The sequence below is a fragment of the Camelus bactrianus genome, chromosome 4 (assembly GCF_048773025.1).
Source record: "Camelus bactrianus isolate YW-2024 breed Bactrian camel chromosome 4, ASM4877302v1, whole genome shotgun sequence".
Lineage (NCBI taxonomy): Eukaryota > Metazoa > Chordata > Mammalia > Artiodactyla > Camelidae > Camelus > Camelus bactrianus.
In genome coordinates, this window is record NC_133542.1 from 42,276,487 (window position 1) to 42,287,982 (window position 11,496).

General features: G+C 38.6%; 1 long non-coding RNA gene across 1 annotated transcript in view; it reads right to left on the bottom strand.

The window, feature by feature from the left end:
• Window positions 1–2,697, bottom strand: part of LOC123616258 (uncharacterized) — a 94,955-nt gene extending 92,258 nt beyond the window's left edge. The window contains exons 1-2 of the long non-coding RNA XR_012506406.1: window positions 2,136–2,697; window positions 45–167 (exon numbers count right to left, since the gene is read on the bottom strand). This is a non-coding gene — a long non-coding RNA (uncharacterized LOC123616258). The remainder of the gene's footprint in view (window positions 1–44; window positions 168–2,135) is intronic.
• Between the last annotated feature and the right edge of the window lie 8,799 nt (window positions 2,698–11,496).

The window sequence follows — 11,496 nt, forward strand, 5'->3', positions numbered from 1 at the left end:
TGACCTGCCACCACCTGAATGGCCCAGCTACAAGAAGGACTTACCCAGACCAGGGCACCTAATCTTCCAACCAAGGAGATTAATACCAGCTCCCTCCAAAGAAGTCTTTCTCTGACACCGTAGAGATGGGGTGATTTTTCATCAGAACATGGCATTCTCTCCTACAGCTGCTTCAAACAGAGAAACCAGCATTTAGAAAAAGCCTGTAACTTATCCCAGTGGAAGCAGAAATGTTTTCAGATTCCTAGAATCCTTTAGCAAGGCAATAAATAATAGTTTAACATTCCCACTTTGCAGAGGATTTGGTACAAACACTGAGTCTCCAGTGGAATTAGCTTCATTTTCTTCCGTGTTAGCAGGTGGTAAGCACTGACAACCACAGATGAGGTTTTAGTTTCCTCAACTGATTTTTCAGGCCAAATTCCCAGAATTGTAGGGGATGATCCTTTTTCTCCATCAGTGCTAAAATGCTCAGTTACATTTAATATTCTAGATTAGTCAAAATTCAACTATGATAAGCCACAAGGATTTCTTTTGCATCAAGTATCTGCAGGTCATTAAAAGCTTAGAGTTGTATCAAAAAATAGGGACCATTTGATCTTTATTTCCTTATGCGGGAAGTACAAATTTTTTTTTCTCGTCAGTATATCCTCACGCTGGAAGTAGAGTTTTGACTTACTTGAGTTCATTTTTTATTTTCATATTTTTTTACAGAAAGGACTGTTTGATCTAACATGGAACTGAATTACATTTATTTCACGTATCTTTCCCACTACTTTCTGTATTTATATTGTGCCTGCCTTTTTAAAGGCAAAAATCAGAATGAGGCAAACCTTGTGTGATGGAAAAATCAACTTCAGTTCTATGCTAGCTCCTTTTAAATGTGTGAGTCTAGGTATCGCAACCAGAGAAGACGAGATTTTGGAAAGTATACGACACTTACGAGTTGAAAGACTCAATTTTCAGTGATGCTGCTCTGAAAGTGAAAACTTGACATTGGCTCGTACACACAGCTTGCCAGCTTAAAACCTGTGCCTGCACACGGACAATAACCCGCAGCTGCAGTGAGCACACCCATGCGGGCACACGGTCCATGTGCGTAAATACAGACACGGGAGGCAGAGAGGAGCTAACTGCACATCTTGTCACCAGTTTCTAAACACACCAATACTGAATCTTCTTGACTACTGCAGATACATATTTTAATACAAATAAGAAATTTGCCTCTTTCTCTGTTCTTCTCAGAGCGAGAATTTTCTCCCACAAATATCTTTAAATTTGGCCAGTGAAACAAATTTTTCTATAAGAATGACAATAAAACAGTATAGAGCACGGAGTCAAAATCCTAATCCATCATCCAAATGTCTTTCTCCCGGAAGCATTCAGAGATTCTTCCGATAAAGGAGAAGTAAAGTTTCTTCCTGCCTCCCTAGTAAAAGAATTAAGGAACGGTTTTAGAACCTCCTAACAATTGTTTTCTGGAAAATAGATTTAAGGAGCTTATCCTCTAGTGACTTAATCCGATGAGATAATTGTAAAAGGGAGATTGTCATGTCAGATATGAAAGGAGTTTTTGCAGGTTTACTGAAGAAGCCTTCTATCTTGTTTTGTGCTTATACTTCCTGTCCAGATTCCTTTGCAACATGGGTGAATACTGGTTTTTACATTTAAAATAAAATAATTTTTATCATCTCTCCGTTTTTCATGTCAGACAGCTTCCTTTTGAAATAAGGTAAATGGAACTTTATGAAATATGCCTGTTTCCTGTCTTCAGAGATTACATAGTTGGATTGATAATATCAGATATTCCCTTGCCCCTCGAAAAGTCACAAATCAATTTGCTAAGGAATTTCAACTATTAAAATTAAAAGCAAGTTTTTTCAAGACCCATATATATAAAGAAAAAATGAACTTCTGGTTAAAATGATTGCAGTAAACAAGGCAGTAATAAGCCAATGTCAACAATCAATTAGAAAGTCACGTTATCCTTTTCTGAGGGTCAGGGAGCAAATGGCCCTACATGGAATAGCAGAAAGAATCTTTTCTCCACCCCTTTCCCCTTAAAAAAAAAAAAGAGAGAGAGAGAGAGAGACTGGGAAACCAGACTGGCAAATGCAGGATGAGAACTCAGCTACCTGGCATCTTCAGTGCTGTTGTTCTTCATGCTTCTCCTTCTGTCCAGAGGCAAACATAAGCCAAGAATTTCATCTTGCCTTTTCTTTCAGTTGAGCTAGCATGAGTTTCCTGCCTTTTAGATGCCTTCCTAAATGTGAGAATCAGGTGTAAGTTGGATTTTCATGATTTATCACATCAGCATTGACTACATTCACCAAAAAGAATCCAGGAGAGTATAAGGGGGGAAAGGTGTTAAATTATATTAGAGGTTTTCAGACTTTGCTCTTATAAACCCAAGGAATTCCATGGAAAGTCCTATGAAAGGCAGGGGAGCAGCTTAGTGGGGAAGGAGTCAGGTCAGGTCAGGTCTACTCCCCATTGTTGGTCATGTTGCTTTTTTAATACGACCAGGAGCCAAGCCAAGTGGATATTTTCTTGTAGTATAGAAACTAAGCTTCAAGGTTTTTGATCATGAGAGAACCTTGAACATCTACCTGTTGTAATTACAACAGATTTGCTTCGAAGTTGTCTTAGATCCAAGAGGTATTTTGACAACTAGCCACTCTATTAGTTAATACAGTGCCCCGTATCAATACCCCTTAACCCCATCCCACTCAACTACCCACCCCAGGCCCCACATCTCCCATATGCTCATAGGAAATGCAGATCTGGACCAGAATCAGTCCAGGCTAAAAATACCTTTCAATTGAATGGAAGAAGGATTATGTAGAAACATTTTAGGGCCAAGACTAAAGGTATTTTAAGTGTCTTCTCTCCTCTGATATAAAGAGTTCCTCTTACTACAACATAGAAAATGAATTTGGAATATATAATGTAATGAAGCATGTCACAGAATAAATTCCTACATAAAAAATTAAAACACATGTTTCAGTAGAGTGAAAAAACCAATTGGACTTAAAGAGACCAAAATTTAGATCCCTATTTTGCTGTTTATTATGTTATGATAAGCAAGTAACTAAGTCTTTTTAGCATTGTTTCCTTTTCAGTATAAAGGAAATCTTTAAAAACATCTGTAAAATCATGGGTATTAAACTTCCTTCATACAGTTACTGAGAAGATCAAATTAAATAACATGTGAAAGCACCAAGGACTAGAGTTACAATGTATTAGAAACCTCCCAATTTATTATAAAAATTAAATTAATTTTTCCAAAATATGTTTTATTGTTGAGATAAAATGAATTGGGCTATTCTCAAGACTCACAAGGGGACAGGGGGTATCCCTTTCAGTTCTCTATTAGGAAGAAGACTGAAACATAAATGGTTGTTCATTCAACCAGTATTTACTGAGGGTGTATTACGTGCCAGGAATTAGTCTAAGTGCTGAGAATTCATCAGTAAATACAAAAGACAAGCACTCTTGCCATCGTGGAGCATATGCCTAGTGAGCAGCAGATGCTGTCTTGTTTGGTCTTCTTCAAAGCCCATCTCTGGTCAACACAGCGCAACACAACACACATACACACACACCATAGTCTTTGTGACTATTGTAAAAAGTGTTTCTCTTGCCAAAAAAAGAAAAAAGTGTGAGAATCATGTATAGGGATGCCACATAAGACCAGGCACATTTACTATGAGGTGGATTACGGCCTTAGAGTTGTCCAGTTTGGTGGCCATAAATATACATAAAAGGAAGACTCCTCTTTCTGGCTAACTCTGGCCTTGATGATAGGCTCTGTCAGGATTCTCTGGGGCAGACATGCTCTTCAGGGAATAACCAATGAAAATGAAAATTGAAAATTACTTCATTAGTGCCCTAATCTACATAAAAAGTTGCCCTTGTACTCAAAAGGGATTGTCTTAGATTTTACAGATAGTCTCTTTGAAATATAGCCTAGCCCTAGACTGAGGAAGTTCTTATGACATTAGATCATTGGGGAGTGCTCACAGAGAGTGAAGTTTGGAGAGAAGAATCACATGGCTGCTCTTATCATTTTGGGGAGTAAATGACTTAATATTATTGTGTTCCCTCATACAAAATCTCAAGTGACCGTGTGGCTTGCTCCTGCAAACTCCCCAGTTGACAGAACATGGGAAGAGAGCTCATATGAATTACAGCTCATGGTAACCATTTGAGAACCTCTGTCCTCATATCTCCAACAGTTGTCTATTTGGGGGATTAAAAAGGATAAAAATGGATGAAGAACTTAAATGTGATATATCAGGGGTTTTAATCATGGTCCCAGTATCTGAAGTTGGGCAAAGGAGCATGACTACTGTAGATGACAGTGTACTCCTAGAGCTTCTCAGGGCAAGAACTGAGGGATTGTTTTCCTTGTACCAGATATGGACCATGCATGAGAGAGGGCTGGCACTGGGACATCCTAGAGCCTGTCTAAAAGATCTCCTGGACATTAGAGATGGGGCTGGGAGGAGTGCTCTATTCTTACTCGCCGAGGAAGGAGTAAGCCAGAATAGAGATATACTGGTCCTCAAGAAGTGAATTTGACACAAGAAATCCTCAGCAATGAGGGGAATGAGGGGGGTCGTCTCTGAAGAACTCACAAAATCTCCCATAGTCGCATTTTAGTATCTGTTGAGCCAGAAAGTACTGACCCTGGATTAAAATAACTGTACCCAGTAAGTTACATTTCTGACTTCTTACATCTTTTCTTAACCGATGAGCCAACCCTGGTTCACAACATAGAAAAGAAAAAGTCAGTTCACTGGGTTGAAAGGAGAGAAGTTGATCACACTCTTTGTAGGCAAGAGGCTTCTGATATGAAGCAGATAGGCGAGGAGGAGAGGAGAAAAGCTTTTAATTTCAAATCATGTTTGAAGTGTTAATTTTCAGTCAAGATGGACTTTATGATTACTGCCATGGGCTAAATGTTTTAGCCATCCCCAGATTCAAATGCTGACACCCTAATTCCCAATTTAGAGGTGGGTCTTTGGAAGGTAATTAGGGCCATAATGATGGGTTTAGCGCCCTTACAAGAAGAGACAGGAGACAGCTTGCGTTCTCTCTTACTCTGCTCTTTGCCACGTGAGGATACAAGAAGATGGCCTTCTGAAAACCAGGAAGAGTGGCCTCACAAACACTAGATCTGCCAGCATGTTGATCCTGGACTTCCCAGCCTCCAGAACTATGAGAACTAAACATGTATTGTTTAAGCACCCAATCTATGGCATCTTTGTTATAGTAGCTCCAACTGACCAAGACAGTTACTCAGTTAAGAGTGTTTTACGACAGAAAGTGACTGGAGAACACTGTGTATTACCCAAGAGTAACCAGTTGGAGAGTGTCTAAACTTTTCTTCAGGAGCAAAACTAACTAACCCAACAGCAGTTAGGAAGACAGTGGGAGTAAAAGGTTGCTTGAGGACTACATCATATGATTACATCTTACTTGGGGTCAAGGCTAAAGACAATGTTTTGGTTCATGTACTACCCACAGTGACAAGGTCTGCGTCAGCTTTGGAAAGAGAAGAATGTGCCCAGTTTTTCCAAATCTAACAGAGACTGCACCCCATCCTTGTCCTGCACAGTTTTGGAAAGACTTTTAATGCTGGTGAAACTTTCCATGAAGTATTCAAGAACTTTAGATAAGGGTGAGGAGGATGAATGAATGAAGCACAGAAGATAGCCAGTAAGACTCAAAGTTTCCATGAGTCATTGGCCACATGCCTAAACACCTTCTGGAGTGCTCCAACGCTGTCTTGGTTTCATGTGTATACCTCCTTTCATTCAGATCCAAGGTTTCAGGTTAAACCATATTACTGATAAATCCAGAATGCTTCCCAGGCTAAGCCAGACTACGTAAGGGTTTGGCACAGACACACTCATGAAAGGTACTATTGTTTCTTCAGCATTATAATTTTTTGGTGTCACAAACAATAAATGCTGGAGAGGATGTGGAGAAAAGGGAACCCTCCTACAGTGTTGGTGGGAATGTAATTTGGAGCAGCCACTAGGGAAAACAGTATGGAGATTCCTTAAAAAACTAAAAATAGATTTACCCTATGATCCAGCAATCCCAGTCCTGGGCATTTATCTGGGAAAAACTCTAATTTGAAAAGATACATGAACCCCAGTGTTCATGGCAGTGCTATTTACAATAGCCAAGACATGGAAGCTACCTAAATGTCTGTCAACAGATGACTGAGTAAAGAATAAGTGGTATGTATGTGCACACATACACACACACACACACACACACACACACACACACAATGGAATCCATCCATAAAAAGAGTAAAACAATGACATTTATAGTAACATGGATGGACCTAGAGATTATCATACTAAGTGAAGAAAGTCAGAGAAAGACAAATATCATGATATCACTTATATGTGGAATCTAAAAAAAGGACACAAATGAACTTATTTATAAAACATAAACAGACTCACAGGCATAGAAAACAAATTTATGGTAACCAAAGAGGTAGGGATAAATTAGGAGTTTGGAATTAGCAGATACAAACTACTATATACAGAGTAGATAGACAATAAGATCCTACAGTAGAGCACAGAGAACTATATTCAATAGCTTGTAATAACCTATAATGAAAAAGAATATGAAAAAGAATATATATATACAGCTGAATCACTATGCTGTATGCCAGAAACTAACACAACATTGTAAACCAACCATGCTTCAATAAAAAACGAAGAATTTTCGGTGCTATCCACAGAGTGTGATTTCAACAGCCAAAGAAAGGATTTCTTACATGACAGATTACCTCTCCATCAAAGGCTGAAGCTTGAAATTTCTATAACAAGGAACAGTCATTTATTCCACAGTTCTCTAACTAGGGCTTACTTGCTACGTTACTGTGTTGACACAAACACACCCTAAATTGTAACTATCAGGTCATTTCTGAAGAACAGATTTGGGAGTTGACGTGAGGTAACCATAGGCACGGCAGGGAGGGCAGTAGGGGCCTGGGGAAGCTGAGCGAAACTTCTTCCACCCCTCACTGATGCTTCAAACTCCATCTTTTTCTAAGGAGAACCATGAGGGTAAAGCTTGCAGACGCGTTTATCGTTTTTGGTCACTGAATTACAAAGTACATACCTTGGCAACCAAAAATACCATGTTGTGAAGTTTAGATCCTTTGGCATCAGAAAGACGGTAGACTTCTTTATTCAGTCTAACACCCTTTGAAATATTTCCCGAGCATCTAACTTTTAAACTGCTAGACTTTGCTATCACTACCTTGTCACATTTTAGAGAGTTAGTCTTGTCAAAACTGGACTTCAGGGATTTCAAGTCAGTGGAATGACTTCTGGAATAAATGGCCAGATATGAATGACCAGTGAAAGTTTGATTTTAGTCAGGCTCTGAAATCCAAAGGGTTCACTTTCCTCTGACAAGTTCTTTTTATTGCAACATGGTATTGTTTCCTTTGAATCAGTCAGAATTCTTTTCCTTATAGTGAAACAATACTGTTATTCTTAATTACTACATAGTATAATTAATGTACTATTAATACATGGTGAAAATAACTAATTCTTAGTGTACTCCTAAGTAGATCTGACATATTCAGAATGTTTTTCAACTGAAAAAAGGAGAATGCCATCTTAAGAATTGCTTTTATATTGCTCCCTTTTTCTTAAATGTGGTATTATTATTAAAGATTTTTTATAAAAATATTTTTGGAGAATTGCCTAAGAAACACTTATTTCCAAATATATAATATGAGAGAGAGCAGAAGTCTTAGTACAAATTAATTAAATGTTTTGAGAATTGCTGGTTCTATAAAGATGTTTATTTCCAGGAGATTGTGCACGTAATCTCTCAGGTAGATAAACCAGCAAATGTGCATATGGTTGATGGATGAGAAATGATAACACATCTTTCTCCTGTGAGTCTGAGTTTCTCTTGGAGAGCCAGGACAGTTCCTGGCAACGCCACTGTGATAATTCCAACAACTTGCTATAGGCACAGCCTTTGAGCAACCAAGATAAGGAAAATGAATACTGGAAAGACTCTACAAAGGATATACATATCAATGTGAAATCAGTAAGTTTTTCATCGCATTTCTTCTCTGAGCAACAGCTTTTCCCCATGATTTCAAGCTGCCTTGCATCCTTCCAGTGCCCTACACCACCCTCTTTCCTATTGGCCAATACTCAAAAATGACTTATCCCACACACTTACATGAAAATTTGTGTTCCCTTTTTGGAGATGGTCCAGCTCACAATTCCCAAAATCCCTCAGATGGCTGGTCCTCAGTCATAGTTTAGAAATAATATAGGAAAGGCACTTATATATCAATATTTAAAACTGAGTGCTTTGAGATTTAAAAATACCCATATTTCAGGCTTCTGTTGAAAACATTTCAGATTGGTGATAATGGGCTTGTATCTCCATGTTGCAACAATCATCATTATCAAAGTGGAGCCTGAACCTTTTAAATTGAGCTCTAGGGATTTTGTTTTGTTTTGTTTTTGTTTTTGTTTTTGGGTAGTCAGCAGTCCTCTGCCTAGGGGGATTTTGTTCTTAAGGGTATCTGGCATTGTCTGGGAGCGTTATTTTTTGATGGTCACAGCTGGGGGTGGGGTGTGCTACAGACATTAGTGAGTGGATGGCAAGGATACCGTTAAACATCCTGCAATGTACAGGATAGCCTCCAACAATGTAGAATTACCAGCTCCAAATGTCAATGGTGCCTTATTTGAGAACCCCTGCCATTGTGTCCATAATTGGTACACTTCACATGTAGGTTACCTGCTCAGTACCCATGTAGACAATTTGGATGACCAGATACATGTAATAAATATGTGTGTGTATGTGTGTATGTATATGTGTATAAATTTTATATATACATAATATATATTTACATAATATAATATATAAAATAAACAACCAGAAAGGACCTTCAGGATCTTCCCATCAGTCCCTCATTATGTGTGTGCTATCTGAAATACAGAAATGAACTTGAGTTAGTCTTGAGGAAGATTGAAGTCCAGTCAAAGTAATTTATCTAATTTGTAAGTGAGAATCCTGTTAAATGGTATTACTGATGATTAAGTCATATGAGGCAGATATTTGGAGGCAGGGCAGGGGAACGTCTTTCCTACTCTGGTCATCATCTTGCCCATCACTTATACCAGAAAGAACAGTTGAGCAGGCCCAGCTGACCAGTTGCCCAATTTCTAATCTAGGCTCTTCCTAGGAATTCATTGCTGATCCAAGCTCAGAATATTTAGTATAGCATCCCTATGTTTTTGTCACGAGACAGTTTTCCATGGTCTATTGTGTTTCTGCATACTCTGCATGCCTTTTTGTACTGGACTGTCTTTCCAAGGATATCTGTATAGCTAACAACTTTGAAAGATAGAAATAGAGTTGCATTCTGGTTTACATACTTCCTGGTATAATAAACATAATGTCCCCTGCAGGAGCACAGATCGAACAGGTTTGTTTACTGAGTGTTATAAAAGATTCAGGTTCCCTAAGCTGTGACATAAAAGCACTGTGTATGCAGCATGTACCTGGAACCCTCCACATCACCTGGGTCGGGTGTTGGGAGACCAGGGGACCCATGCTTGCCATGTAATAAAGTGCAAGTAATGAAGTCTTTTGTCTCTGACCCAGGACTCATCTTTTCTGCCATTACGTCGAGAACTGAAGTGTCTGAGTAAATAAATCAAAGTTAGCCTGCCAGAGATTTTGACCATTTTTAACAAATCATCTTTTTAAAACCTTGAACTCTACCCTACCTGAGTTAAAAGACATATTCACCAAACCTTAAGCTATGAATAAACTCTGGCAGCTGTATGTCTAGTTTTAAGGCCCACAGAGTACTCTTCCTCTGCCAGTACTAAGTACTCTGGCTTTCCTGATGTTTACTTAGCCACAGCCTTACCTATAGGTAGCTTCCCGATGCCAGTGAGCCCAAATCCTTTCCTTCCTCCTTGCTTTCTTTTCTCCTTCCTCTTCCCCTTCCTCCTCCCCCTCTCCCTTTTCTCCCCAACTTTCTCCTCCTTCTCCGTCTTTCCCTTCCTCTACTTCTTCTAGGCAAAACATTATCTATATTCCATGTACCTTTTCTTTGCTTGAAAATCCATGTATTATTACTGCTTGTTGTTCTTGGAGAAAAGTGATTGTCAGAAATGCACACACAGACTATACACATACACACAGATCCTAACATACTAGGTTCTCTCATGACTAACTTTAAATTTTTCTGAACAAAATAATATTCTCAGGGGGAACTAAAAAAGAAAAGAAAAAACGAATTTATACTCAATTTTCTTTTACTTCTTGCCAGTGACCATCTTATATTCTAGAAGTTTCCTTGATAATTTTGCAAGTTGTGCTGGTTTGGAGGACACAGTTTTCTTGTTAGAGGTTTCTACTGAGAAGCAAGACGTTTGGAATCTAAAAATTTTATGTGCGTTTGAATAAACAGAGCTGTCTTAAAATGCATGTTCAGTGTTTTCGCTCAGTAGTTTTGTTTTACTGAATGTAGGATGCTTTTCTAGGGATAATGCTACTTCTTGGAGTAAGAATCCAGAGCTTTGGTTTCATTTCGTTTGCAGGAGGACAACCAACAAGTAGAGAAAATTAAGAATGGTCTATGATATACTTCTCATTACATGCTGTGTTAAACTTAAGGCTTCATCATACCATATTTGATGAGCTGCTGTCAGAAGCCAGATACAGTCAGAGGGCTCTGTAAGTGCCTTTACACATAGTTTCCAGTTGTTTTCATGCGGCACTGTTTGAGAAAACCATCTTATTGATAATGTTAATTTCCCCATCCCACTTTTCCATAATTAGGTAATGAATTAGTTATTAACATAACCAGCAAAACAAAAAATCATGAAAATACACAGCAACATAGTCTGATTGGTTATATCTAAGCACAGTCTCTGTATGTTTGGTTGGAATATGGACTTTGGAGTAAGAGAAAAATGACCTCAAAATCTGACTCTCTTGCTTGCACTTTGATTTGGGGAAGTTATTTCATTTACATGAGCCTCAATTTCTACATCTATAAACACCCCCATTGCAGGATTACTACTGTAAGTTTCAAATAGAACAATGTAGGAAAAGCACGTGGTACAGTTCCTGGTGCAACACAGAAATTCAGTCAATTCCAGCCATCGGATCGTTATTGTTTGGTGGGGCAACAAGCACAAAAGGATGATTCTGACAATTGTTAATTGTTTTTTGCGTTCAAGAAACTCTAGGCATCCTAATTTTTACCTTTTTAGAATCATTTTATCTTTCAGCAATAGGCATTGACAAGAAACAAACTGAAAGTTGACTTCCGGCTTTCCCCTGAGGCCATCCCATTAAAAGATGCTGCAGCCAAAGCTTGGCTCCTGTGGTCACCACAAATCTAAGGCTCCAGTGAAACTAGGGAATGCTCTGAAAGGCCCTAACCTTCCCTAGTAGGATTTTGCT